The sequence below is a fragment of the Otolemur garnettii genome, unplaced genomic scaffold (assembly GCF_000181295.1).
Source record: "Otolemur garnettii isolate 467f Iridium unplaced genomic scaffold, OtoGar3 scaffold00072, whole genome shotgun sequence".
Classification (NCBI taxonomy): Eukaryota; Metazoa; Chordata; class Mammalia; order Primates; family Galagidae; genus Otolemur; species Otolemur garnettii.
In genome coordinates this window covers 7,823,522-7,848,678 of record NW_003852467.1, presented here as the reverse complement: position 1 = coordinate 7,848,678, position 25,157 = coordinate 7,823,522, and the positions used below count along the sequence as shown (strand labels likewise).

The following is a 25,157-nucleotide window of genomic DNA, read 5'->3' as shown; positions in this document are numbered from 1 at the left end:
TTAGGTGTATGTGGCTGGCGCCTTAGCCGCTTGAGCCACAGGCGCCCGGCCAGGCCTCTGGTTCTTCAAAGCCATACATACAGTTCCTCTGATCCACTCAAGATAAGTCACATTCCAGCTAGAGTCAAGCACTGCGCTCGCTCTGATGGTGCCTCCCCAAACCCTCCTGTTAGTATCTTCAATTTGTTTCTTTCTTTCTTAGCAGATAATACCCAGAAATTCCCAAACCTGCTCTGCACCCAAATCATCAAGAAATCTTGTTAAATAAATAGATTCTTGGCTTCTGGGCTATACTGATAAACAACCAGGTTTGAAATCGCTTCTCCGGGTTCACTGCTTCTGGGCTTTGCGTGCTGGAGCACCGCTAGTGCTGCCTCACCTCCGACCTCCTCCTAACACGGGGGACTTTGCCTTCTTAGGCACAAACTGCCTTCTATTTCTTTAACTCTCAGTTTCCATCTTATGAAACATTCAAATCTAATCATTAAGATCAGCATTAGAATAACAGACGTATTTCTCTGTTCCTCTGTTTCCAGAAGAAGGCCTATGCTTTCACTCTTCCTTAATTCAAGATGAGTGTTCTGCTCTTCCAAATGGCCATCAGCAGGCACTAATGCTGCTCACTGTTAATCTGCACTGAGAGAATGGGAGACATGGCTTTGGGGCCCAGAATCCTCCTCACAGGCTCTGAGACTCAGGATTGTATGAACTTCCTCTAATCTCATTTAGAGGGATAAGAATAATAATAATAGAGATCATTTAGGGTGCTGACATCAATGGACATGGTTATATTCATGCAGGTTTCAGCAAGGGAGCTGATTCCCACAAAGAACTACCTAGAGTATTATTATACACTCTCTTAGGAAAGAATAAGAAGCCCAGATTAAAATTGAAAATCTTTTGTTTAAAAGATTTGAATTTCAAATTGATCTTGTGGAGACAGAGAATAGAATGATGGTTGCCAGAGAATGGGAAAAGTAAAAATGATTAATGGGGGGGCGGTGCCTGTGGCTCAAAGGAGTAGGGCGCTGGTCCCATATGCCAGAAGTGGCAGGTTCAAACCCAGCCCCTGCCAAAAACTGCAAAAAAAAAATATATATATATGGTTAATGGGTACAAAAATATACTTAGATAATTAGATAGAATGGGCAATATTTGATAGCACAACATAGTGACTCTAATCAATAATGAGTTACAGTGTATTTTAAAATAACAAAGAGTGGAATTAGAATGTTCCTAACACAAAGAAATTATAAATGCCTGAGGTGATAGATACCCCAATTACCCTGATTTGATTAATTCACATTGTATGCCTGTATCAAAGCAGGACATGTACCCTATACATATGTGCAACTATTATTTATCCATAATCATTAAAATTTTTTAAAGATTTGATTTTAATGGCTTGATTTATGGTTTGAGTTGAAACACCTATGAAAGTAAATCATCCTCAGTTATCTTCAAGTTATGATTTTTTAGAAAAGCATAAAGAAGATGAGTACAATGTAATTCATCTTAAGAGACTTTAATCTGTAGTCAAGGAAGATATAGGAAATTCTTCATTAATTATGAATGACTATTAATACCATCTCAATGAGTTTGCTAGACATAGAAAACCTTGTTAAATAACTTTACACATGCTCCACACCCTTAGAGATTTAAAGCCCAATGTTGGAAGAGTGAATCAATAAAAGTTATGAATTTTTATACTGATCTAGACATAGTTACTTATTGGTTCCAAAAGTTAATGGATAAGTTTCTAAAAGTTAAATATAATATTGTGACCTTGATTACCTACAACATTGTTTTCCACTCAGATGAAATTCAACATAATTTGCTAGATTTGCTTTCAACTTTACCTGCCTTAGAAATGTAGAACATAGATGTTTTGGCACAATAATCAAGTAATTGAGGTGAAAGCTATGTTGATTGGTTAAATGTAATCATGTTAGATTGTATAAAAAAATAAGCACATTGTTCCCCACATATGCATGAATGTATCCAAAATCTATGTGTATTCAACTTAATAAAATAAAATAAAATAAAATTTTAAAAAAGGAAAGAAACTCTCATTCAACTGTATAGTAACTTTTTCAGTGTATAGAACAGCGGTTCTCAACCTGCGGGTCATGATCCACAGGAACTGTATTAAAGGTCCTTGGCATTAGGAAGGTTGAGAACCACTGATATAGAAGAATATGTTACTATAAGCAGTAGCTAATGCCTCTAGCATCGAAGGGTCTTTTTATTTCTTTGTGACCTTGTTTGTTTATTTGTATACGAGTGAGCATAAAGTGAGCCCTTACAGGACAAGGAAAAATATCTGGTGTTTCTTTATAGATTTAATCTCTGAAAATTTTCACACCATCACTAATGCTGGCTGTCCCAGGAGTAGTTGAAGCTAAAATAAGACTGTATATAATTCATAAATTTTATTTAGATGGCACTCATTATTTGCAAACCACTCTACAATCTAGTATAGAGGCAAAGAGATAAAATACAAGCATAATGAACTTGCATAAATGGATTAAACTTCAAAGGTATCTGTGGCATATATCAAGGGTTTGTTTGGTCACTTGGGAAGATAATGAGGAAAAATGATGGAAATACTCAAGAAAGTCTTTCTGGATAGGCTGGTTCAAGTCTAAAATCTAGAAGTCTATCCTGTCATGTAGGTAAGATGAGCAACCTGCAGACTGGAAATGGGTAAAGACTTGAGTATAGGGAATTCCGAGACAGGAAGAGAGGATGTGTCTCAAGAAGAAATTCACCAATGCAGAGCAAAGCAGTGAGGAGCCTTCACTCCTATGGACAGTGCTTGTTCTTTTCACCCTTAAAATACATTAGCCTTGAGTTTACCTTGAGTTCACCAGTGCTTCTGGTGACTAATAGAGAATGAAGGAAAACAGGGTACAGTCTGTTAAGAAGCCTGGAAACATTGGGTAAGTGGAAATATAATATGAGGGTGTTAACGGCAATTAAGAGTTAGCCGTTAGCAGAAGACTAGTTCTGTTTCATTAAGAGATCTTCAGCTTGGCATCTAGTAGACACTGGGCTCTGTACTTGACTCATGCCATTTTTTCTAGTTCTCACACACATCATTTACTGAGCTGTCACTCACTCTGTGCCAACTTGTAGTGTGCTAAGTGCTTTACATACCTTGCTCATACATTTAATCCTTATAACACACCTAGGTAATGTTTTTACACCCAGTTTTGCAAATAAAACAATTAAAATATCAGAGTGGGTCAGTGATATAACTTGCTTGAAATCAAGGAGATAATAATTCTATTTGGACGTAGATTTAGCTAATGAAGCAGCCTGGATTCCAACCACTGCTCTTGTGTTTTAGTATAGGGATTGCAAATTAGTGACTAGAGCACCAAATAAACCTGAGGACCTGCTTCATTCAGACTACATAGTATGTTTTCTGAAAATCTGAATGTGAATTTTTTTTTTTGAGACAGAGTCTCAAGCTGTTGCCCTAGGTAGAGTACTGTGGCTAGAGTGCTGTGGTGTCACAGCTCACAGCAACCTCCAACTCTTGGGCTTATTGCCTCAGCCTCCCAAGTAGCTGGGACTACAGGCGCCCACCACAATGCCCGGCTTTTTTTTGGTTAGATTTGTCATTGTTGCTTGGCAGGCCTGGGGTGGATTTGAACCTGCCAGCCCCAGTGTATGTGGCTGGCGCCCTAGCTGCTAAGCTATAGGCACCGAGCCCTGAATGTGAATTTTTATGGAGGGGACTCTTAACTGGAGTTATCATGCATTATTGTCTTAAATCATCTTGACATTCATGATTTCAATCTCTTATTTAAGGTTACATGTTGAATAATATTTCTCCTATGTTAACTAAAAAATATCTGTGTATGTTAAATAAATGTGTACACTTATTTAAATAAGGTTTTATTGTTTATGCTAAAAATACAGACAGGAAACATTTTGTGGAAATACTATAATATTCTTAAACTAACTGGGAACATTGGCTTTGCAATATTAAAGTGACAGGTTTCCCAAAATTCCTTCTTTCTCTGCTGATTTCAGATCTTATTTTCCACGAATAGACACAGCCAGAGGGATCCCCTTCTGTAATCCTCATCCATATGTCTCTACGAAGCAATTAATTGCTCATTAATGCATCAACCTAGGTGTTAATTTGTTGACAGACAGCCACATGTAAGGAAGAGATTGTGAATATGTCCCAATGGCCCTACCTTCTTTGGAATGTGGGGAAAACCATAATCACAGTGAAATCAGTGTCAAATTTCTTGTCTCAGGCTTTGTGTCTCTGATACTAGGATAATTTTTCATTCATATTCTACTCTAACTAGTTTTTACTGTTATTTCATGTTATTTGCCACTAAGAAACTACATGTCCTTTTGCACAGATTAGTGAATATAATACTTAATAATAAGGACATTTTGAGAGAATGAGGCTGTTCTGAAAAAAGTTATCTTTGTGTTTCGCTCTGGCTGGTCAACCAGTTAGAAGTCAACAAATGCTGGGAAAATTACTTCACTTTCCTTAGAACCTATAAGAAAACTATTAGTTGGAGAAACAATGTCTGAAAATTTGAGTGAGATGAACAATGATTTTATGATAATACAGAAGAGGAGGTTTTTGTATTTTAGCACATAGAAACAATTTAAAAATATATTTATTAAATTCCATTTGAACTGTATGATAAGAAAACTTCACAAATAAGTTAAGATCTTAAATGAAATCATTGATTTCATTCAGTGGTGTCTATTTTATTTTCTGCTGCACAGTGGAAGAAGAGTTATCTTGGGCCACAAATTAAAAATACAAATACGAATGAAAGCTGATGAGCAAAAACGAACAAACAAAAAGGTCCTTGCATATATTTTGTGATATCTGACACCACACATAAGCAAAACGGTCTTCAAATAATCTGCATGCAGCCTTCAGGCCACAGATTGGACACTGGTGAACCTTTTGCTACTTTAATTTCACTAGATAAATCATAAGTGTTTTTGCTTTTTTTTTTTTCAAAAGTCCCCGTAGGTCAATCATGTTTGTTTTCACAAACAACTCTAGAAGGCTTTTATTTCTATCAACTCAAATAGACAAAATAAGATATGTGCAAGCAGCATGAATTCTCCAACACCTTCTTGTGAGGTTATACCTCAGCTAAAAAAGTAATTAACATTTTTCATTATTATATTTTAAGCAGATCACAGATCCTTAACCCAGTATTCCTGGGTCTACAATTAAATTTCAAATGGGTTTAAAACTGTACACATACACAGTGGTTTCATGGTATGGGACGGCAAATCTCTATTATTCATCAGTTCTGGAGAGTATTTGGAACCAAAAACTTTTAAGGCTGACTTGCAGGAAGGAAATTAGGGGTTATTGGGAGGATGAATGTGGTTCATTGATGTGTCCCTTTCACATAATTTGCAAAAGCACTATTGTGTATGATTTGGTTTGCTGTTATTAGCTCTCATAATTGAAGAATTTAATGGTGGAGAAATGTGTTTTCTAAATGTGTTTATTTATTCATTCACTTCCCAATAAGCAGTTATTGACTGCTTACTGAAGAGTAGGTATTGTTATTCAAGATAGGAAATCACAAGGATGAACAATTTGGGGAGAAAGATGACTAATGATACTGCTGACACTGAGTGTAAGATGCTTGTGGGATATCCAAATAGAGAAGTTCATACAGGAGAGAGGCCCAGGTGACTTAGATTTGGAGGTCAGTAAAATAGGGGTGGTAAAGACATTAACATTATTGATGTATATGAGCCCATCGTTGCGTTCATAGTGTTGGAAGAGGGTTAAGGAGAGAAACAACCAACATTGCCTGGGTGTATGGAGTAATTACCTTCGAAAAGACATTGAAAAGGGTGCATAATACAATGGGACATTTCAAAGCTATTAAGAATAGAGTATAAATGTCTTACCACAACAAATAAGCAGGCAACGTGATAGTTACATTAATCAGTTCCATGTAAGCGTTCCATACTGTTTATCAATTCAGCACATTGTACCCCATAAATGCATTAATGTACACAATCATAATCTAATAAAGAAAAACATAAATTTAAAAAAAAAAAGTGTTTGCAAGAAAACCAGCAGAGGGAGTCCCAAGCGAAGGAGGAATGAGCCATACCAAGGATGTAGAAGAGCCAGTTAAAAAAAAAAGGTATAATAAAGACATAACCATCTTGAGAATCAATTCTGTTGGAATGTTATCAGTGGAAGTCAGATTGTAGTGAGGAGGCAGGAAATGAGCCTTCAATGTGCTACATGTTTACGGAAAAGACTGGGAGATAAAGTTGAAAATGAGCTTACTATTTAGCACTTGATATATGATATTTTATTTATAAATACCAATTTAATAGCTTTAAATAGGAAATAATAAAATCATTGTCCTTCAAATCCCAGATGGCAACTCATTGAGAGAATATCCAGGGAAGAGTAATAAGTTCTGCATATTGTGTGGATAATTCAGGGCTCAACCAGAAAAGTAGAGCAGTGGGGTATTATATATGTATCCTACCGTGTGTGTATAGCCATACATATATATAGAAAGATAATAGACACATATGTATATACATAATTACAGGGAATTGGTTTATACAAATATGGGAGCTGACTGAGCAGTCTCCAGATTTGTTCTGCATGTAATGCTGAAGCCTAAAGTTCACAGCCATGTATTCAGGTATGGAGATCATAAGTAGCCTTGAACTCCACTAGAATATACTGGGATATACTGAAATCTGCATGCTTTCTTATTGCCTCTGACCTTGGCAATATGAATGAGCATAAATACCTTTGGTCTGGGAGTCAGAGATGCTGAAGATTCAGGGCAAAAACAGCAATTGCACGTCCAGCTGCTGTTTGCTTTCGATGACTCAGCATGTCAGCAATAGTGTGTACACACTTATATGCTTCAAAATGGCCACTATCTTCCTAACATCCTCCAAATAATGTAGAAGAAGTTCTCTTGAGGCCTACCTTAACTGGACACATACAAGAAAGTGGAATTCTGGGGGATGTAGTTCAGCCTAACCATGTTGGCACATCACAAGACATTGCAATGTGTACTCTCAAAGAGAGCAAGCCTGGTTGGCTGCTAGAGGAAGGGGTCTGGGTAATCCTTGTGCTTCATGAAGGTACTGTCACTAGGAGGATAAATGAAGAAGTAATATAGAAGTCTAAGGATGGGACCACAAAGATCAACTTGTTTATCCTCTCAGTTACTCTAAGGGAATTGCTCATATGTATATATACAAATTAGATAAACAAGCGGTTTAGGAAAGAATTAACTCAATTTACCCCTGTACTACTCTTTATCACAAACATCCTTTCCTAATAATGAATGAAAATGTTCACTTCCCTGTATCTTTTCAGGCAATATTTTTCTTAGATAAATGGTCTTGATTATTACAGTTGAGAATAAAAGAATGTCTGAAAAATCTCTGAGAACAGTTGAATAAATGGAAGCGACAGTGCTGGCTTAAATAAAGACGAGAGGACAAATGCCATTTCTACCTCTTCTTTGGCTCCTCTAAAAGAGCAGATATTGCTACAAGGTGTAGCTTTACTGATTGTCACGCAAAACTGTCAGTGAAAGTGTATTTATACTCTCCCAAATCTCCATTTTTGGCGTAAGAGGCCAGTGAAAAGAGGGGAGCTAATCGGAAAACAAACACCAATTCAATAAACCTGATTCAAACTTTTCAATTATTTTGGGGAAACCCACAGTCCTTAACTATGGGTGAAAAAGTTGTCTCTTTTACTACTTGCTTATATTCCGTTAATGCTGAGCTTCCAAAGGATATCACGAACCTTTAGTCGACACAGCTGGGTTTTCTGAGCATGCTTCGAGTCATAGAGCTGATTTTGACAGAGGGAAAGGTGTTGCTCCTAAAGCTTTTCTATAACTATAGATTGTTGGAGAAAAGAGTTAGTGGAGGAAGATGATGCATGATCTGCCGGGCTACCCTGTCACATGTGGTGACACTTCAAAGCTACGTGTTTATTTTTTTCCTAAATTATAAGAGCACTATTTTTATAGTAAATAAATTTTGGAAAATAAAGATAATGTGTAAGAAAAAAACAATAAAGAGGTAACTGACATATGTCAAAAAGTGCATTAAAGCTTCATCCATGGGATGTTAAGAGCCTCCCCCTGCCTGAAATGAGAAAGCTAAGTAGCTTATCTTTTGATTGAATAGTAGGAGAAAAAATACTAATTAAATAATGCTTTGAAATTGCAATTTGGAGATGATCTGGTGTTCTGCATCTGAGAAACTAGTTATATTTACTAACTCTATTTATTTTGTCTTCTTTTTTGCTGTACCTAGAGCATAGCCGTGGCAAATTTAAGTTGTCAGCTTGATCAGTATTGTTCAGATCTATGAGTATTTTCTTAACCCCAAATGGTGTTTCATTCAGATGCACAGCCCATCAGTGACACTAGCCATTAACCTTTCAACATGGACTATTCAGGCAGCTACCATCAAGGAGTTAATGTATTATGAAGCATCATCTCGATATGAACAAATGGCTTTATTCCTTATTTTATCGTGGGCTGTGAGGAAGTTGCCAGGGTTTCCTAGAAAAGATTTACAAGTAATTGCTACATTTGACTTATATAGATTAGATATAACAAAGGGCATCCTCCATGAGAGTCGGATGTTGGAGAAAAGGCAAGCTTATTAATATAACAACAGATAGAATGCCTTTAACCTGAATGATTCCGTAAATATGATGAGGAGGTATTCATTTATGTAGCGTATAAAGTAGTCATTTTCCTAAAGACAAGAAGACTCAGTTATTTTAATTTACTTCCACAATTCCCACTCAGAGAGTTGCTGATATTAAAATATACACACAAAAAATCACAGATTAAAGAATAGTGATGGGCCCAAAAATAGACCTCAGAAAATCATCGGCTTACTTTGGGTAAGAAAACAGTAAAGATATTCTCAAGTGACAGCCTTTGTTAGATGCTGACAAGTCTCAGATGCTCCTTTATAATCTCTTTTATTATAAGCTTTCTAGACTGGTGCCTTAGAAGCCTCACATAAGGCTGTTGTGATTAAAAACCAAGTGAAAAACTTCCCAGTAGCTCAACGAAGAGTAACAGGTTGGTCTTAGAAGTGTGTGTGTGTGTTTTAATGAGATACTGCTTTTAGTATATATACCAGGAATAAAGCTAATACCATGAGAGAGGAGAAAATCATGGAAAGGGAGACTGGGAACCCCAAAAGGAAGGAAAGAAATTTGGGGATTAACAGAGCTTCTCAAGAAATTGTGCATTTAGAGATAATAAAATATTTTTAAGTATGGGAAAAAATAAGTCTACTGAACCTCACGTACTATGATCAGGATTAGAAAATTCAGAATACCAAGGTTAATTTCAAGTGATTTTAAAGACATCAATATTAGAATGGGCTGAGAAAGGAGATACATGTTGCAAGGAGAAGTAACGTGTCTTTCTCAAGGATGAAAAGAACTGAGAGAAATAGCTCTGGCCATAGACTAGAAATGAAAAGAGCCATGAATTCTTTAAGAACTGAAAGTATCTATGAATGCTGCCAACTTCTGAAACTTCCTGAGTAACTCAACACCAAAAATCTCCTCCCATTTTGAACTTCAATTGTTCAAACTGCTTCCACGGCAGTTGAAACTGCCATCGTGTCTCCTTCTATCAAATGTGGACAAAAAAGCCAAGCTTCATGGTGTATTTTAGGCTCAGATGTCAGAAGCATTTTACTGAGCCACTATGGAGAGGAGACACTGTCTGAAACACCAGCAGATACACTGAGTACTTTTAATATAATGGTGACAAACGAAAGTCCTTCTAGGCAGAAAAGGAGAAAACACAAAACAGTGAGTCCACTGAATGTTCATTTACATTTTAAATCGTAAACATGTATGAGTTATCATTATGTCCTGCATTAGCCATGTTTTATAAGCTTATAAAACTTCCTCACGAGTATTTCATTAACCTTGAAAGCCAATAAACCTAAGAATTATGATTTATGTATTTAAACCCATAAGAAAAACAGACTTTGTGCATAACTGAGTTACCTCTTAAGCCCTTGAGTGTTAAGACTACTTGAGAGAGGGTGCCTCATTAAAATGCACAGAGCATAGCAAAATCCAATTTGAATTGGATTCTTTAATTTTAGCCCAACCTGTCCATGCAAAAAACAATAAAAACAAGACATTCTTTTAAGTCTCAAGGTGATAAATGTGTTTTGGAACACATACTATTTACTATATTAGCTCTAAATAAGCCAAAGTCTAAATAAAAGGCTGAGAGTTTTTCTCTAAATAAAGCTAAGGTTTTTCTTAAAAGGAGTCTCATTCCTCAATTCCTACTTCTCAAAGAGTGAATTAATGTTTTCTCTTTCTACATTTTTTTTTTTTTTGTAGTTTTTGGCCTGGGCTGGGTTTGAACCCACCACCTCCAGCATATGGGGTGGCGCCCTACTCCTTTGAGCCACAGGCACCACCCTTCTGTTTCTACATTGTATATGGAGGTATTGTGGAAAAGGAATTAGGATACATGCTTGTGTTTTTTTTCCACTTCACTAAGTGGATCAAATTTGTTAGTATAGGGCCATGATTTTTTCTTGCCATACCACAACCAGTGAGGCAAGGTGAACAAAAGTAGATTCTAGAGGTACTGATAGATACAGGCTAAGCCGGGTAACAAGGATATTCTAAGGTGCAATGTCTTCAATAAACTGGAAGTATTCCTCTTAAGAAATAGACCAGTAGAGAATAGTCCCAGACTAGTCAGGTGGTTCTGTTCCATGAAGTCATTTGGGGACCTATCTTTCCTTATATCTTATTGCTCCACGATTTTGTCTTCACATGTGGTAGAAGCCAGTTCACCGACACCTCTGTTTCCCAGTCTACAGGAAAGAGAAACATAAAGTCCAACCTGTGGCATGAGGCTTTATCATAAAGGAAATGCTCAGGAAATTGCATGCATCACTTCTTCATACATCACATTGGCCTGATCAATTACATGGCTACACCTAGCTGTAAGAGAAGTTAAAAAGTGCTCAACTAAAATTCTAGGGGCTGGCTCGGCACCTATAGCTCAACTGGCTAAGGCGCCAGCCACGTACACCTAAGGTGGCGGGTTCAAATCCCCAGCCCGGACCCGCCAAACAACAATGACAGCTGCAACCAAAAAAAAATAGCCAGGCATTGTGGCAGGCGCCTGTGGTCCCAGCTACTTGGGAGGTGGAGGCAGGAGACTCGCTTGAGCCCAGGAGTTGGAGGTTGCTGTGAGCGTGATGCCATGGCACTCTACCCAGGGGGGATAGCTTGAGGCTCCGTCTCAAAAAAAAAAAAAAAATTCTAGGGGCTATATTACCAAAAGGAAAAAGGTACTAATAGGGGAGACTAAGAGGCATTTAGTGGACTTCACCTCAATAGGTATCACCGGGAGTTTGGAGATGACGTATTAAGCTCAAAAAGATAAAGGGAATATATGGACAGGGTCTGCTTGAAACTTACAGGTAACAAACAATGGTGGTCATTTACATTTGAATAAGCTGAGGGGGTATTTCAATACCCTTCATAGCCACTAATATCCTTTCTTACTTCTTCCCTTTTTTTGTTTCCAACTTCCTAATTCTTTTCATATTCTTATTCATCTCTTTCTTCCCTTCCTCCCTCCCTCCCTCCCTCCCTCCCTCCCTTCCTTCCTTCCTTCCTTCCTTCCTTTCTTTCTTTCTTTCTTTCTTTCCTTTCTCTCTTTCTTTCTTTCTTTCTTTCTTTCTTTCTTTCTTTCTTTCTTTCTTTCTTTCTTTTTCTTTCTTTCTCATTTCCACTGATTATGATAGTGAAATTTGAAGAATTTACTGACTGCTGAGCAAAGATAAATGCCTTCTCTAGGCATTTTTAGTGGCTGATTTAAGTATACTTAGTGGCTGAAAATGTAATACTTTGCTTTAAAAATGTGAGACTCCAGAAGGATAAAAACGCACCATAAAAGTTAAAGGAATCAAGGAAGAGTTTGGTACAGTGACTATATAATTAAAAGAGCAAAAATAAAGGCAATGTCTTCTCAAGATGCAACCATGAAAATTTGGGGATGGCAAGGCCTATGCAATAAAAACCTAAAAATGTTTGCATTACAAAAAAAAAGTCCACTTTGTGGATCACTTGAAACAGTTTTAGAACTGAGTAAAATTATAAGCAGTTCTGATGTCTTCATCAAAAAAGCAAATCACGAGGCACTTCTTCCATCCACTCTTCAACTCAAGGGCAAAAATGACCCTATTTCCTGCCCTTCATTATCATCAAGAGTTTCTAAGCAACCCTGTTTCCTGGCAGTTAATGATTTCCACTGTGCAATCATCGTTTTCCAACATCTTTTATCAAATACCCATCTTCTCAACACTCAGGTGCAACATCACACCTTCTCAGGGGTGAGGTCATCAGGTGGCACTGGGTGTTAACGAATGTTTGATGTTTCCCCCTCTTCAGGCTGGTGTCCACTGATTGTTTCAGATTCTGTGAACTTTTATTTCATGCAGATAGAAAGCAGCCATCAAGAGTTAAAATTTGAGTCCTTACAAGTATCTTTGAAGCATTCAAGCATAATGTGGTAATAATATTCCTATCTTTCATGCCCTTTTCTGTTAAGAGCCTGAGATTTCCCTTCCATTCTGGAGGAGCTCTGCCAATGCCTCTCTTCATTTAATTAGTGTGGGAAATATCCTGGACAGCTTATTCAAAGTACAATGTGCAGCCCTTTGGTTCCTGAAATGCATAACTTGGCTTTCCTTGATTCATGTATCACAAGTCATCACTTTACAGAAGCTTGTCTTGCAGCAATAATAATAGTAATAATGAAATAGTAATAATTACTAGCAATTACTAGCACTCCCTCACCATGGATGTTATAAACATATATTAATTCAGTTAACTTCAAGTTATTTGTGATTACTTAAATCATCTTACAATCTCTTGATCAGCCAAATGAGTTGCTTTGTTCTTAAAAGTTATAGAAATATGTAGTAAGGCAGTATAAAATCCATTTTCATAAAGAAACCTGACATTATAGCTGATTTATGGTTAGCAAATGTAAAAGTGCATACCTTCTTTTTTGTCTTGTGATTTTATTTATTATTTGAGCAGATGTTGTTATATCTGGCAGCAGTAACATCCTCAACTATGAGCTTAATATAACCTATCCCTTCCATTACCTTTCTTTATTTTAGAATCCTTAGCTCAATCTCCGATTTCAAGAGACGATTTGTGGTTTGATACTGGCAACTATTACCTGCCATAGATCCTAGTATATATTTGCAGAAAATGTCTTGAGGAGGTTTTTAAGGGAACTTTATGTTTTTTTGTGGTGTGGTGTACGTCGATACATCTGACTGTCTGAGGGTGGTGAGGGAGCAAGAGAGAGACATTTTCTCTGTTTTTTTTTTTTTTTACCCCTAAAAGAGGCACCATTCACTGTAAATAATGACAAAAGATAAATATGTTTTGTAAACCACTTTGCTTTTATCGAAAATGGGAAGTCTTTGGCAAAACATTTATCTTTACCATGACCATAGAGTAATTTTAATATACATGATTAATGATGCAAATTAAATTAAAATCCCCCTACTACTCAACGTCTTATTTAAGAACAAAATGCTCACTATTTCCTAATTGCAATGAGCAAGATCTCTGGCTGCTGACGCTTTTTAATTAGAAGAAATTTTTCCTTTTAATTAAAAAAAAAAGAGCTTTTTATTTTTCAATAAGTTAGAGAGTGTCCTCTAGTGGAGAGAGACTCTGATCTCAGCATTTTAGAAATGGCTACATGATACTAGATGAGAAGAAGTTTGCACTAAATAACCAATATCAGTACTTAGATGATTGGAATTCACTGATTGAAGGGAAAATGTGCTCTTTTTCCTCTAAGACCCCCCCTCACATTGCGGCCTAGTTGAAAGCGTGCAGTGTGACAAGCTTTGTTCTCATTTTAGATAGCAAATGATTTTTTATGATCAATTTTAGAGTGCTTCCTTCTGAACCTGGTAAGATTGAGCTGACGGTGCACCTTTCTGCCAAAAAGGCGGCAGAAGCATTTAGTGCAATTTACTGTAGCTTTTACAGATAGCAACTGGAGGTAGCAAGAATACCATTATCGTCAGGACTCCAGCCCAGGCTGACTGATATATTTGATTTGTGCAGATTCCTAGGCCATGGCTTAAATCTGTCTGTTATTATTTGAAAGAAAACAAAGAAACAAAATTGAGTAGAAAATTAAATAAATGCCTCTCTTCTCTGTAACTTTTGGAATTCTAACGTTAATTGCCTGTATTTCTGGTTAAGTGGAGTAAATAGCATTAGTGCTATCACTTGTGTATCAGACATGAGAGGTGGAGGAGTTTTTTTCAGTATCTAAATGGAAGAAGCTAAGAAAGAGTGGTGGTGATCGGCTCTCTGAATCGCACACTAGGATAGTCTTATCAGAAATTGCATGTTACTGCAAATTAGAGACCCAGAGAAAAGATGGATAGTTGCTCTTGATAACAAGTTAAATAGTTTGGACTTAAACAGAGTGGAGATAAAATTTTATTGCTGATTCTTATATTTGAAAGAAAAAAGAGGGATAAGGAGAGTATTTGTAAAATCCTTCGGTAATCCAACAAATGTCAGAACCATATTATGTGTGTTATATGCATTGCTTATTTTAATGGCAATGATAAGCAATGAGGCAAGCATTGTATTCCTTTTAACAGATAACTTTGGAAACATGTATAGGCATGACTTCCACACAGATAGAAGAGTAGACACATGTTAAAGAAATTCATACATATAAGATATGCAGGAACCAAGCAGATATTATGGCCGCTTCAAAGGAAAAGTCAAAGCCACAGATTTAAACCAAGTAAGGAAAATTGAGATCATTTGTAAATGGAGACAAAATTGTTTTTTCCTTAAGTTGGAGGGGAGGATAGCAGAGGTGAATCAATTAAGTCACTGTCAGACAAGATAGAATTTACACACTTACCAGTGTCCTGCACTTTACGATTCAAAAAATAGCCCCTACAATAAAAGAGCAAGAATCCCATAACCCAAAAGAGTGGGCCACAGACCACTGGGGAGTTATGAAACACAATTTTGTTCAGACTTTTTTTTGCAAAGAAACTGTGTTTGTCACCTGGTTTGGGTCATTCATGACCCAGATGTACATCCTATTTCCTGTATACACCAGCCCCCTCTCTCCCTGCCACTGTCATTATTGAGAATGTTCTCTTTCCTCTTTGCCACTCTCCCTCTCCCTGCTTTCTGCTTATGGGCCTTGACCTAATGTTTTGCAATTTTCTTGCTTTTCTGAACCCCAGTTCCACTTTAAACAAACTCCAGGTAAAAACAAATTGTTCCAGACAATTAACTGTAACTACCTGCATGACAATCACCTGGGGGTGCTTGATAAAAATTCAAATCCCCGGAATACTCCAGACTTGCCAAATCAAAAACTGGTGGGAAGTGGACATAGGGTTTTGATGATAAATTTGGAACTCAGTGGCTCAAGTAAAATAAGAAAAAAGAAAGGTGACATCTGAAGCCACATGCCTCTAAGCTAAATGTCATTGTAGAAAATATAGGAGTATAAAATAAAAACAGGTATGAAACTTACTGGAAATTTGCAGGAAGAAACAAAGTTAATGGGAGCATTGGTTATTGAATAACAATAGCATTCTCTTGAGTTTCTATTAAAATCAGGCTGTCATTATTTTCAAGTTGACTATCAATAATATCAATCCATTAATGCCCATTCTGGGTGCTATGTTAAGTGTTTTCTTTCTATTGTTTTTCCTTTGTAATTGAAAACACATACCCAGGTACGTATTAAATAACAAATATAATTTAAAAATCCACCATCACTCTATTTTTAATTTCTTTGTATGTAATTTCTTTCTTTGTTGTCCATTTTACTGAAATATTACTAATTATATATTCAAATCTTTCAATCTCTTACATTTAATTTTTATTAAATCATAACTGTATACATTTATGGGGTGCAATGTGATGATTTGATATACAGTGTGGAATGCTTAAATCAGACTGATTAACATAACCATCATCTCACTTATTTTTTATGGTAGAAATTTATAATATACTCTTTGTTGTTTTGAATTGTACCTTTGCATTGTGCACTTAAGGTGAGATCTCACCAAATAGCCGCCCTCCATCGCCCTACCCCCTCCCCTCTCCCTCCTCACCCCTTCTTCTTTCTGGACTATATTTGTGTTTTATCATTCGTATGAATGTATAAGTGATTATATATTAGTTTCATAATAGTATTAGTACATTGGATACTTTTTTCCTATTCTTGAGATACATTACTTAAAAGAGTATGTTCCAGCTCCATTCAGGTAAACATAAAAAATGTGAAGTTTCCATCTTTTTTATGGCTGCATGGTATTCCATGGTATAAATGTACCATAATTTGTTAATCTATTCATGGGTCAGTGGCCCTTTGGGCTGCTTCCATGACTTGGCAGTTATGAATTGGGCTGCAGTAAACATTCTGGTACAAATGCCTTTGTTGTAAAATGATTTTTGATCATCTGGGTATATACCTAGTAGAGGAAGTGCAGGATCAAACTGTAGGTCAACTTTTAGTTCCTTGAGAATTCTCCATACTTCTTTCCAAAAAGTCTGTATTAGTTTGCATTCCCACCAGCAGTGTAGAATTGTTCCCTTCTCTCCACATTCATGCCAACATATGCAGTTTTGGGACTTGGTGATATGGGCTAATCTTAGTGGAGTTAGGTGATATCTCCAAGTGGTTTTGATTTGCATCTTTCTGATGATTAAAGATGAAGAGCATTTTGTCCTATGTTCATTGACCATTCACCTGTCATCTTCAGAGAAGTTTCTGTTCAAGTCTCTTGCCCATAAAGAAATGGGGTTGTTTGTTCTTTTTTATCGATTAGTTTGAGTTCTCTATAGATTATAGTTATCAGACCTTTGTAGGAATCATAGCCTGCAAAAATCTTTTCATTCCAAAGCCTGTCTGTTTGCTTTACTTGCAGTGCCCTTAGCTGTGCGGAAGCTTTTTAGTTTGATCAGATCCCAGTAATATATTTTTGGTGATGCTTCATTTGCCAGGGGGGGTCCTCCTCATAGAATCTTTTCCCAGGCCAATATCTTAAAGTGTTTTCCCTACACTATCTTCTAGTATTTTTAGAGTTTCATGTCTTAAATTTAAATCTTTTTATCCAGCGAGAATCAATTTTTTTTAGTGGTGAAAGGTGGGGGTCCAATTTCAGTCTTCTATAGGTCACTAGCCAGTTCTCCCAGCACCATTTGTCAAACAGGGATCTTTTCCTCAATGTATATTTTTGTTAGGCTGATCAAAGATCAAATGACATGTGTCTGGGTTCATCTCTAGATTCTCGATTCTGTTCCATATATCTATATCTCTATTATTATGTCAATACCTTGCTGTTTTGATCATTATAGATTTGTAGTATAACCTAAAGTCTGATAATATGATGCCTCCAGATTAGTTTTTATTTCTAAGTAATGTATTGGCTATTCAAGGTGTTTTTCTGATTCCATATAAAACAAATTACTATTTTTTCAAGTTTTTAAAAGTATGACATTGATGCTTTGATGGGATTGCATTAAATCTGTAGATTGCTTTGGGTAGTATGGATATTTTAACTATGTTGATTCTTCCAAGCCACAAGCATGGTATGTTTTTCCATTTGTTAACACCTGCTATTTCTTTTCTTGGGGTCTCATAGTTCTCATTATAGAGGTCTTTCACGTCCTTTGTTAGATAAATCCCAGGTACTTCATCTTCTTTAGCACTACTGTAAAAGGAATAGAGTCCTTGACTATATTTTCAGCTTGATTATTGTTGGTATATATAAAAGCTACTGCTTTGTAAGTTTTGATTTTGTATCCTGAGACACTGCTATATTCCTTGACCACTTCTAAGAGCTTTATAGGTGAGTCGCTGGCATTTCCAAGGTGTAAGATTATGTCATACATGAAGAGTGAGAGTTTGATCTCCTCTGACCCTATTTGGATACCCTTGATCGCTTTCTCTTGCCTGATTGCAATGGCTAAAACTTCCATTACTATGCTGAATAGCAATGATGACAATGAACATCTTTGTTTAGTTCCAGATCTGAGTGAAAATGTTTTCAATTTTACTCCATTCAATATGATATTGGCTGTGGGTTTGCTATAAATGACCTCTCTCAGTTTAAGAAATATCCCATCTAAGCATATTTTCTTAAGTGTTCTGATCATGACAGGATGCTGGATATTATCAAAAGCTTTTTCTGTATCAATTGATAGAATCATATGCACATTGATTTTATTTTATTTATGTGGTGTATTAGAGAGATTTATGTACGTTGAAACAACCTTGTAACACTGGGATAAAACCAACTTGTTTGTGGTGTATAATTTTTTTGATGTGTCATTGAATTCTGTTTGCTAAGATCATATTGAATATTTTTGCATCAAGATTCATTTATGATATTAGTCTATAGTTTTCCTTCTTTTTCTATGTTTTGGAAAAGGTTATGTAATATAGGTACTAGTTCCTCTTTGAAGGTTTGGTAGAATTCTGATGTGAAGCCATGTGGCCCCGGATTTTACACTTATGGGAGCGAATTCTAATCCAATTGTCCTGGGCAATACAATCCCTCTGCTCAACAGGGAGAGTTCAAAGGGTCTCCAGCAGGTTGATAGTAGAAATCATCAGGCAGTTCTATCCCACAAACCCAAGGGGATTAAGCCTGGTCCCCTCTGGTGAGCCACCAAGTCCAAAAAGATCACAGGCCAAAGTCAGAACAGGGGCATCAGTGCCTTCGCCCACTGCGCACCGTCACAGTGTGTCTCTCTCTCCCATATGTCCCTCTCTACCTACTCCCCCTCTTCCACTCAAGTCACTGTTTCCACGCTGCTGTCCAGCAGCCCACACAATTCCCAGGCCTCTCAGGGAATTGCCAAACATTCTGAGCTCTTCAGGGGTCAGACCTTCAGACCACCAGGCAATGGGTGGAGGGTGGACTGGGAGTTCAGAATTGGGGGGAAAATATTTGTTTAATTTTATGTTGGACAGGATGATGCCTAGGCTCACAAGTGGGACCTCCTGGGGAAGGAGGCCCAGAAGCTCTCTCCCTAGGGGTAAAATGAGAGGTCTTTTGTTCTCTGCTGGCTTTCAGAGAACCCACAGTGAGCCTCCTGCTTTGGGGAGGGGTCTCTCATCCTCTTGGCAATGGGCTCTGTACCTGGAATTTGCTTTCTTGGATCCCCTTTCTTGGAGTCACAGCTTGGCTCGGCAGAAATGATGTGCACTTGTCTATCTTCTTTCTTAGCTCAGCTCCCCACCTTTTGTTTCACTGAGTCCACTTCCGTCCTGGATCTCTCCGTCTGCACAGGAGCGTTTGGTGAAAACTGCCTCTAGTCGGCCATCTTCCTCCAAATCTTTCAATCTTAAATGTTCTTGTGATTTCTAGAATTCAATTCTAAGAAATTATATTTCCTCCACAAATTTATAAAATTAATATTTTCTCCTAGATGGTGTATTTTTATTATAAATTTAACCTTAATAAATCTCATATTTATTTTCTTATATCATATGAAACTAATTTTTGTTTCCAGATCATAATTCAATTCTGATAACTCATTGCCTGGAGTTAAATCTGGTCCTATTTCTGAGCACTACAAGTGATTTTTCAAAGAGCTATCTCTGCCTGCAGGACAAACACAATGTTGCTTTTTATCATTGTTTTTAAATATGTTTTTTCTCTTTGTTTGAAGCAACATACTGACATACTGTCTAGTCCTATCATTGTTATATTTCTTTAGGATAGTTGTTGACAATATCTATCTACTTAAATTTCTAAATAAATATAGAATTGTTTTGTTGAGTTCTGCATCTTATTGGACTTTTGTTAACAATAACAATACATCTAAAATATCACTTGGAAATAGCCTTGACTGTTTATCACTAGGTAAATTATGTAGCTTGTGTAAATAGACTCTCTATTTTCTAATTTGTAACTGTAGAGATTGTGTATGATATTGATGTTTAGATACCATAGATCATAACTAAAAACAGGGTTTTCTTCTTGAAGCTGGAAAAATCAAGATGATGGTGTCTCTTAAAGAATAAGATTAAAGAAAAAAAAATTTTAAATGACATTAACTATAGCTAAAATAAAAGTACATTAAATTGCTACAAATTATATAGTTTCTAGAAAGCCCTCCAATTTTCTAGACTTACAAGCTTTCCTCATTAAGAAAAACTTTTTGCTTCTCAATTGTCTTTGTCAAGTATTTATGGTTGCAGGGTCACAATATGCTGAGGTAGATCCTCCTACGATCTTATAGTAGGCAGATAGTGTCTCACTTTAAAATTTCATTAACAAGGTTTTAATAATTTTAGAATTTATGCCCTTTAGAACAACATTCTTGCTTGGTTTGTTTAGCTCCTACTCTTAAATTTCTTAAGGGTATATTTTCTGGATCTAAAGTTCTACCCAAATATATTGCAAGGGTAGACTGTCCCTTTGATCATTACCTCATAGACTCTAGTTGTTCTACAGGATAGTGATCACGTCTTATTTTTAACATGAGTAATTCTTGAAAAGGCAGCCAATCCTTTGGAAGAGATGCTAATTGAGTTGGGACTTAATGAATGAGGAGTGTACTAGGTGGAAATAAGAATCTAAAGCAAAGAATATGGTGTTAAAAAGCATGAGAAAATGAGCCGAATCGTGAATGGGCAACTCCTAAAATTCAGATGCTAAAAAGCTGCTATATAATTGGCATGTCCTATTTCCTCAGCCCAAAATAAAACAGTCACATCATTTTTATTTTCCTAGTTATTTTTTGTCATTATTGAGTCTTATTTGCCCTTCCTGGGTGAATGGGTATCACCTCTCCCTAAGCTCCACCTTGGCCCATGAGTTTCTTTCAATTCCTGGTTCTTATTCGGCCTGAAGGGGGGGCATAATAGTTCCTCATTTTTGCTTTCATGCACAAGGTAATACACACCTGGTCTCGAGTGTGACAGCTCTCTGACACACGTGTGATTAATCGCCATGTCCCAAATGAAAAGTCCTGGCGGACTAGCTTTTCTCACCAACACTCTTAGGCCTTTGAGTGGAGTCTCAGGCGTGAGCTTCACTTTGCCTGGCTTTCTTTCGGGATTGACTCCATTGGGCTCCTGTTGTCTTGCTGGCTAGCAGAGCTGTGCATAAGAAAGGGAGTGGTGGGCGGCACCTGTGACTCAAAGGAATACGGTGCTGGCCCCATATGCTGGAGGTGGTGGGTTCAAACCCAACCCCAGCCAAAAACTGCAAAAAAAGAAAGTAGAGAGTGCCTCTTGCTCAACTATGCAAATTGGCACAATTAGTGGAAATCACTGAAAAATCTCTTCATAGAACAAAGTACTGCTCATATTGACCTTCTGTCCTGCCTTTACTAGGAAGCAACAGGAAACTCTCCATCTCTCTCTCTGTCTTTCTGTGTTTGGGATACACATATACTCACACACACTCACAAACACACAGTGATACATATAAATTATAAAAGTAAGAAATGTATATATTTTCTATCTTAGCAGGCTTCCTATTTAATCTCTGCGTTACAAGGCTCCCTAGCACCACATTGATAAACAGCATATTGATCTGTAGTCATTGCTACCACGTATGCTTTGTCCTTTTAAGAAATTTATACAGAAATAATCCAGTGTTTGCAGTGACTATTCCTTTCAGGGGTGCTCAATCTTTTTTCTTTTCTGCCACACATTGAAAGAATAAGAGTTGTCTTGGGCCACAAAGTAAATACACAAACACAAACAAAAACTGATGAGCAAAAGAAACTATCTGTGTGTATTTTTCACAATATCCGACACCACAGATGCAAAATAATCCTCGAATAATCTGCCTGCAGCCCTGCAGGTTGGAAACCCCTGCATGCTCCCAGAGTATTGTAACATTCTCTATCCTGCTTGATGCTGTCTGATCCAATCCCAGGTTAAAAAATGCAATAGAATGGCTCGGTGCCTGTGGCTCAAGTGGCTAAGGCGCCAGCTACATACACCTAAGGAGGCGGGTTCGAATCCCCAGCCCGGGCCCGCCAAAACAACAATGATGGCTGCAACCAAAAAATGGCCGGGCGCTGTGGTGGGCACCTGTGGTCCCAGCTACTTGGGAGGCTGAGGCAGGAGACTCGCTTGAGCCCAGGAGTTGGAGGTTGCTGTGAGCGTGATGCCATGGCACTCTACCCAGGGGGATAGCTTGAGGCTCCGTCTCAAAAAAAAAAAATGCAATAGAAGTAATTCCTTTAGAAGGGAGATGTGATTATGTCAGTCTCCTATTTCAAACATTTTCCCAGTTCCCAATGCCTTCAAATGAAAGTCTCAAACCTCTGCATGGCCGGCATGGAAGAACAGGGCTGCTGCTGCTCTGGCTTCATCAGGGCTCTATGCTCCCCGTAATCTTCCCTTCTCCCCTCACCCCACCATCCCATATACACTTTAGTTTTAGCCACTCCACTGTTGTTTATTTCTCCCAGAATTCTCTGGATTTCTCTCACACATGCTCTTCTTTTCTGCCCGGAGTGCTTTTCTATTCTTCCCTCCACTCTCTTCTATTTCTCCCATGAAGTGCACTCTCTGAGCCATAGCAAGCCTAACCCAAGTCCAGATAGACTTCCACTGAGTGCCCCCATAGCACACAGATACACTCAGCACTGGAACTCAAATAAGGTGGTTGTCAGGTGAGCCAAGATGACTGAAAAGAGCAAATCACTTCGTAGAGGGATGCAAGAGCCATTTCCTACATGTGGCAGCACAAGGTCTGCAAGTAAGAAGAATTAACAATGAACAAACCAAGTCAGTTGGTCTGAGATAGCAAAAGGGTGATGTGGGAGACTAATTCAGTTCCTTGGACTCTGCTGAGGAATGTCAGGCCGAGTCGCTGATGGTGTGATCGTTATATCTGAGTCTTATATTTGGTAAAATTGTAATGGAAAATTAGGCAATACCTGGAGTTTTCTATTTATGAGTTCTAAGCATTAAGTTCCACCTCAAAACTAAAACTTGGTCTCCTAAAAGACAGATTGTATAAATTACTGATATATACATTTTAAAACTCTATAATGTATCTTGATCTGTCAAGCATCTATGTTAATCATCGTATCGTGCAGTATTTTGAGACTTACTGTTGAATTCGTGACTAACTTGGTACTTGGCACTATAGCAGGAAGTGCTCTTACAAAAATGTAAACACAGAGACTATTTGATTTAAAACTGTTTTGTAATGTTGGTTGACACTTTTCATAGAAATCCGTAGTCGATCAGAGAAAGAAGAAGGGTGATGTGAGAGAGTAATTTAGGTCCCAATGAGAGCTTCACTGACCTCACTGCTAAAGAATATCAGGCTGCCTTGCTAATGGTGTGATCATTAGTCCTCATATTTAGTAAAATTGTAGTGGAAAAGCAGGCAATTCCTAGACATTAAGACTGACATTCATTTATCCATTGTGTGTGTGTGTGTGTGTGTGTGTGTGTGTGTGTGTCAGAGTCTCACACAGTCGCCCTGGGGTTGAGTACCATAGCATCATAGCTCACAGCAACCTCAAACTCTTGGGCTTAAGCTATCTTGCTGCCTCAACCTCCCAAGTAGCTGAGACTACAGGTGCCTGCCACAATGCCCAGCTATTTTTTAGAGGCAGGGTCTTTCTCTTGCTCAGGCTGGTCTTGAACTCTTGAGCTCAAGCAATCCAACTGCCTCAGCGTCCCAGAGTGCTAGGATTACAGGCGTGAGCCATGGCACCTGGCCCATTTATCCATTTTGTAATATAAATATTCCCTAAAGGAGAAAATTCCATATTAAAATATTTAGAAAACATTTATGTACAAAATCTAATAATAAAAGAACCTCCTTGGAGCCTCATTTTGCCTCTTAAAAGCTTATAGATATTTTCTGGACTTGCCTTATGAGATCACCAATGAAGATTAATACGTATGGAATCAAAATCTAGGAGGAATCTCTTAGGGAGGGAACATGGAGACCTGAGCAAAGATAAAATAAATGGAGAAGGATATATTATGTCATCTTAGAAATATTAGAATAGCAAGACTTTGGGGGGGGAGTTAATGTGAGAGCACATATGATCAGATTATATTATTTGTGTTTAGCAAGACTTTTTTAATAAACCATTCTTATATAATGGACATAATTAAGAGAATAAGATGAATTTTATTCAATAAAAATTTTCTTATAGAACTTATAAAATTGAGTATAGAACTGAATTTACAGATTCTGATGCCTGGAGTTAAAAAGAGTGTAGCATCTAAGTGCACTGTGATTTTCTCTGTTTTTATACTGTAGAATCACTTATAAGCAAAAAAAAAAAAAAAAATCACTCATGCACAATTTTGGAAGACATTCACTATTAACTCATAGCTTAGCTCTGAGGCTTCTAGTCCTTGGAAACCTTCTTCCTCTTCCTTGTGCCTTGAATTCTTAGAGATTTCAGGGCCTTCTAGTAATATTTTCAAGACTTTAAAATTATTGAGAAAGTTTTTTTACTTCAGATGCCAGCAAAGGTTTTGCTAGGGCCTAGTTCTCAGCCCCCATGGAAATGCCCATACCTGAGAATTCCATTCCCCCAATCTGGAGCAGGCCCTTACAGTACTCCATCTCATCCTCCAGTTTCTGGCTCTACTTGGAGGTAGCAAGATCTTAAAACTAATGTACTGGAATATTTCAACTCTCTAGTGGTGGTTGAGGCTCACCTAAACCAGGTGTTTGTAAAATGGCATAAACTGTCCAAAAATAAACCTTACCTTCTATAGGCATTAAATTCATGTCCACTTTATAGTCAGGGACTTCAGCTTACCTCATTAAGTAATTGATCTGTATTCACCATTCTAGAATGTTCTCCCTCAAGTAGCAAATTGAAAGAATCTAATTTCCACAGTAGGCTCATTGATTTTATCCATAATGAAAACCTTGAATACTTACTATCAAAATTTTTTCATTTATTTTAATGTGCTTTTCCAACTGAGTATGTGTTAATTTCTTTAATTAAAATATTATTCCTTATGAAGTAAAAACATTTTAAGAACATTTTCAGTTCCAAGACTGAGAAGCAC

General features: G+C 37.3%; 1 protein-coding gene across 2 annotated transcripts in view; it reads left to right on the top strand.

Annotated features, from left to right (window-relative positions):
* The window catches only part of IL1RAPL1 (interleukin 1 receptor accessory protein like 1), a 1,308,770-nt gene that overhangs the window by 1,243,968 nt on the left and 39,645 nt on the right, over window positions 1–25,157 (top strand). The gene's annotated exons all lie outside the window — the stretch shown is intronic.